Below are 6,050 nucleotides of genomic sequence, written 5' to 3'. Positions count from 1 at the left end.
AGACACAGAGGCACTGGGTAAATGAGAGGCAGATTGTTGACTTGTACCACTGTACTTCCTTAACTCATTGAGAGTTCATATGGTTGAGGCTTTTCTGAACACTGAGTAAGAAGATTAAATGGCCAGAGAAGATAGTAAGTACACCAGCAAGCAAAATGAGAGAAGTGTGTGAACAGCCAGGACTTTGTTATGCAGAGCTGTTTGTTGAGATGATCTTTCTAAGATTTCTATGATCAGTATTCCCAGGAGTCAGGAGCAACCACTAAAGAAGTTGGGAGAAAAGAGATGAATTTTTGGTTAATTTTATTTTCTTGCAATGACACAGAGAAGAATGCATTGAAAGTGAATCTCGATCAGCTTCAATGTCACTTCACGTGAACTCCACAGACAGAAACCATCGACTGGGATGATATGAAACAAAGATTAGAAGATTCAATACAACTTGATGTGAAATATCAAGCCAGGTCTTACAACCATCTCGCCTTTATAAACTGTCTGCAAGGAAACTGTGAAGAGGCAATTCAGAATTTAAAGGAAGCTGAAAGGATTCTGAAGGAGAGACATGAAGATGAATTTGAGGAAAGAATCTTGGTCACCTATGGAAACTATGCCTGGGTTTATTATCACATGGACCGACTGGAGGAGGCTCAGTCCTACCTCGACAAGCTGGAGACAGTCTGTAAACTATTTCCTGAAGCCTCTCGGTTTACAGCAATGATACCTGAGGTTTACGGGGAGAAGGACTGGTCACTGTTGACCACAGCTGCTCAATATTATGAAGAGGCAAAGGAATGTTTTACAAAGGCCCTGGAGGAAGATCCTGACAACATTGAGTGGAATGTTGGCTATGCCACTGCACTGTCCCGTCTGGAAGGGTTTTCTGGGACCCCACGGAGTCACAAATCCACTGATTCAATAAAATTAGACATGTGCTGGAGCTAGATCCTGATCATGCTGAATCTATGGTGCTGTTAGCTTTAAAACTGCAAGAGTTCAATCAAGAGGAGGAAGCGTCCATATTAGTTGAGTGAATGTTGCAGAGGTCCCCATGTCATCCATATGTACTTCGTTATGCAGCAAAGTTTTACAGAAAAGACAGTAATATAGACAAATCATTAATGCTGCTGAGGAAAGAATTGCAATTACCCCAAATGCTGCCTTCCTGTACCATCAAATAGGTCTATGTTACAAAAGCAAGCTATTGCACATGGTCAAAGCTTCAAATAGAAATAACCCTCACAATTCTACCAATGGAGTTGATTAATCAATGCAAGTACTATTTTTAAAAAGCAGTTAAGCTCAGGCAATCATTTATTAATCCACAACTGGATCTTGCAGTAATATATTCAATAAATGAAGAGCTTCAAGAAGCAGAGAAGATCTACAGTGATCTACTGAAATTGGAAGATATTCGTCCCGAGCAGAAGCAAGCGATACGTTTACAGGTTGGGCTATTCGAGCTGAATGTGAAAAAAATCCAAACCAAACGCTATCATCCACTTTGAGGAAGTAATGCAAGTGAACTATGATTCACTGGAAAAGGAAAGGTGTCGAGGAATCTTGGAGCAGATAGCAGAACACTGATTTCGCTGGAATCCCAGAGACAGTAAGGCCTTTGGTCTTCTCAGGTTCAAGTATATGGGAAGCATCATGACGCTATTGAATACCATGAAAAATGCCTTGGAGTTTGATCCTGGCAAGGAAGAATATCCAAGTGCTCTTTGTGAATTATGTCTTTCCATCGAGGTCAGAAATAACCATTCCAGTGAAATACGTCCTTCCATTTAATTTAGCAGTGACCTTTCCAGATAAAACTAAAGAGGAATTAATACTCTATTCTTCTGGTACCCACTTACTTTCATTCTCCTTAGAACTTTTCAATTAAGGATTTTATCCATGTGTTTTTAATTTTCATGCAGTAATCTGGCTGCAGTTATTCTAAACTTTCATGCTTTGTTCATGAAATGCTGACCACACTGGTGAATTCACCCAGTAGCATTTGTTTCCTTATTCTTAGACATTTTGTTGTGTGTGGAAAGAGACAAAATAAAGGGGTTTGGGGGAATTTGAATATATCGCACTGATCAAACAGTCTCAAAAGATATATATAAAATATAGAAATTTTATAAAACAATTAGAAATAGTAGCTGGGCCGGATTTTAAATCCAGTTAAGTTTTGGAGCAGTGTTAATGGAAAAATTCTCTATTTGCTGCGGGTATCAGGCTCTGGGTAATAACCAAGACTCTTTTTGTGTCACCATTCTATGTTCAGTACGTGCAGCATGCAGAGAGATATTTTAGAGGAATCTGTCAAAGGGATTTATAGGTCAATCTACAGTTTACTAGCCCTGATTAGTTTCAAGACCCATTCAACGTACAAGAATGTTTTCACACAAGCCTTCCAAAATTGATTAAGTTTCTCTAAACAAGTACAAAAAAATTACACTTACAAAAAATAGAGGTTTGTAAGATAACGATGCTATCGCTTAAAGAGGTGTATTTTGTCCTGTTTTCTTTAATAAAGAGAGACTGAGGTAGAGATGCTGAGTGGACTGCTCCAAGCCAGTAAACAATAGAAACAGCATGAATGGATGGAGTCAGGCTCCCACAGAACAAGGATTTCAGTCTTAGCTTTCAGCAGTTGCTGGGGTCTTGAAGCTGGATGTGGAAGCTGTTATTCCTCTCTCTGTTACAATGAAAAGCTGGGGTTGTCTCTCAAGCGAGAATTGCATGTGGGATAATCTGTTTTACTGAATTTGCCTTTGCCAAGGCTGTGTATATGCGATGTTACTATATTGGAACAGTTGCTGTTTGTATTTACATAATCGATTATTTTGATAAGTTTTCCATTAGAGTTAAATTTCGACCAATTCTTCTGTCTTTTGCTTGTATTTTAACTATATGGTATGAATAAAGTATGTTTTGCTTAAAGCCTAGTAGTGTGACCAATTGAATTACATCTGGAACGCAGCACCATACATATGCCTTTAAATAAGATAAAAGCTAGGGTCCAGGATAATTATTTGATATATTTGTGGGAGATTTTGTCCGGTCCATAACTATAAGTTGATCCATATTGGGATATGATCCCAACTGGAGACATTTGTTGACTGGTTACATGTCTATTGGTCTATTGTGTTGACTGGAGTTCTCCTTCTGTCTTTGTTCTTCCTTTCTTGTGCAATGAAACATCTAGAATTATAATTTAATAACCTTGGTCAGCCATTTTGCCCTGTGTAAGGTCAGAGACATTCTTAACTCTAAGTAGATTGCCAATGTATGGGTATTAGATGATCAATCTCAGATTACTTAAAATGTGTATACCAAATTCCCAGCTAGTTTCTTTGAAGATATAGGTCACCTTATTGATATCACTTCCTATTGTCTCCTGATCAATTCATTCATGTGCTATCCACTTTGAGATCATCCCTTTGGCAACAGGTTGTCTTTATCAATCTACCAACATTTTCCACCTTTATTGATAAGTAGAACAATATGACTTGAGTATAGTGTGATTAACCATAAATGATGCATCTAATACACTTCAAAACCTATTAATATCATTTAACTCAAAGAACCGGATTTGATGACTCTACAATAAATGTAGCTTCCTAAAACAAACTAAAGCTCAAAATAACCATAAAACCTAATGTTTAAAGGTTTGTTGCATATTTTAAAGTTACAAAGCTAAGCCATCAAATACATGGTCAGACATCACATGACACCAGATTATAGTCCAACAGGTTTATTTGAAATCACAAGCTTTCAGAATGCTGCTAGGATCAGCTAATGAATGAGCAGCACTCCGAAAGCTTGTGATTTCAAATAAACCTGATGGACTATAACCTGGTGTCATGTGACTTCTGATCTTGTCCATCCCAGTCCAAGCTGAAAATGTGTTGCCGGAAAAGCGCAACAGGTCAGGCAGCATCTCCAACCCAGTCCAACACTGGCACCTCCATATCATCGAGTAAAACATTGCTGGGTCTTTGTATCTTTTACCTTAAAGCATTCTCACATTTCTAGCACAAGGGTTACATTAACATAAGTTATAAAAGCAGCCATAAAACCATTAATGCATGCCTTTAGTTTTGACTCAAGCCAAATAGTTATTTTTCCTTTGCAAAAATAGTTTTACAAATAACCAAAATTAAGCAGAATCTAATTTATAATAACTCAGTCCCACAGTTATATAAAGAGGCTTAGCTGAAAAGGTTGTTACCTGATTGGGTGCAAAGTAATAAAGTAACAGGGATAGCACACCGAAAGGGGACATAAAGACTGGAAGAAAAGTCATAGGTCACAGGCAAAGCCTGCAAGTCACTCACAGGAACAGAAAGTTGGAAATGTATCATCTGGAAGCAACTGCACAATAACTTCACAAAATGAGTGGGACCATACCAGGAGTAAGTTACTGCCACTTGTTTTACAGGAATGGAGTATGCAACACATTTTTTGAGGCCCCACAAGGGGCAAAGGTGCAACCATGTCATCGCTCATTAACCAATGACACCTATCTGCCATCAATTCTCACTTGATCCAGAGGTCAGGAATTGCCAAAGAACGCAAAGAACAAATTATGAGCATTCAAAGAATTATATTTTCCCCACTGACACCTTGTAATGTGAACTCGACCAATCTTATTGTGACAAGGCTCATTAAGCAAAACCTCATGTCCCCAACAATTGGCACCAGCAATTTATAACAAGTACTGGAAAACTGCTGCCATATTCTCTCGCAGAAAACTAATTCTACAAGGACGTAAGCTGTGAAGTGGAAGGGGGTTGATGACGTGGAGAATGTTTCATGGGATAGATTTCTACTTCCAACAGAATTGAAATGGTTTCCTTGTCACAAAATCACAGAAAAGTGGAGAAAGTGGTCATTTGGCCGACTGAATCCACACTGACCATCCAAACAGCATGCCATACAAACTCACCTCTGCACTCCCCCACTCTATCCCTCAAGATCCCAGATTTCCCATGGCCAACCCACCTAGCTTGCACATCCCTGAACACTATGGTAAATTTTGCATGGTTTAGCCACTCAACCTGCACATCTTGGACTGTGGGAGGAAACCGGAGCACCCAGTGGACTCCCATGCAGACACGGAAGAAGGTGCAAACTCCAGCAAACATCTGACAAAGGTTTGTATCAAACATGGGTTCTTGGTGCTTTAAGGCAGCAATGCAAGCCACTAAGCTACCACGTCCACCATGTATTTGGAAGGACACATAACTCAGAGATCCTTATCATAGCATGACTATGACCTCCTTAGGAACATTGTTGCAACACTATGTGAGATCAGAACATTGAGCTTGGTTGTTAAGGATCTGAGGGCTTAGGCATCCTTTAAAGCCAAATACTGTAACATTTCCCTCAGATTCTCTGCCATTGTGGCAGGCCATAGTGGAACAGACCTCCTGAAGACAAGATTTCAACACCTGGGCCATTCTTGCAGGGCCCAACAGGAGAGCTCAGACAGGGTGTCTGACATCATTGTGATATGCAGCGCATTTCACAATTTGAGCTGACAAAGAATGGATGTCTTGGATATGGTTGGAATGGGAGAGCAAGGGCAATCCACTGAGGATTTGAATGACACTAAGCCTCAGAGCATCGATCAGAAGAAGGATCTAAGAGGGAAAGACAGGGGAAGACAAAGAAATAATTCAGAATGCCTGAGAGGCCAGAGATAACCTTATTGCTACCTGCTTTAAGACTGCCTGAACAATGACTGCAGATGCTGGAAACCAGATTCTGGATTAGTGGTGCTGGAAAAGCACAGCAGTTCAGGCAGCATCCAAGGAGCAGTAAAATCGACGTTTCGGGCAAAAGCCCTTCATCAGGAATACAGGCAGAGTGCCTGAAGGGTGGAGAGATAAATGAGAGGAGGATGGGGGGTGAGGAGAAAGTAGCATAGAGTACAATAGATGAGGGGGGGAGGAGGGTGGAGTGGATCGGTGGAAAAGAAGATAGGCAGGTAGGACAAGTCATGGGGACAGTGCTGAGCTGGAAGTTTGGAAATGGGGTGAGGTGGGGGAAGGGGA

General features: G+C 40.2%; 1 pseudogene; it reads left to right on the top strand.

Annotated features, from left to right (window-relative positions):
• The first annotated feature begins 285 nt into the window (after positions 1 to 285).
• On the top strand, positions 286 to 1,584 carry LOC140463274 (interferon-induced protein with tetratricopeptide repeats 1-like; annotated as a pseudogene).
• Positions 1,585 to 6,050: the final 4,466 nt, after the last annotated feature.

Source organism: Chiloscyllium punctatum, chromosome 38 (genome assembly GCF_047496795.1).
Source record: "Chiloscyllium punctatum isolate Juve2018m chromosome 38, sChiPun1.3, whole genome shotgun sequence".
Classification (NCBI taxonomy): Eukaryota; Metazoa; Chordata; class Chondrichthyes; order Orectolobiformes; family Hemiscylliidae; genus Chiloscyllium; species Chiloscyllium punctatum.
This window is presented reverse-complemented; position numbering and strand designations above follow the sequence as displayed.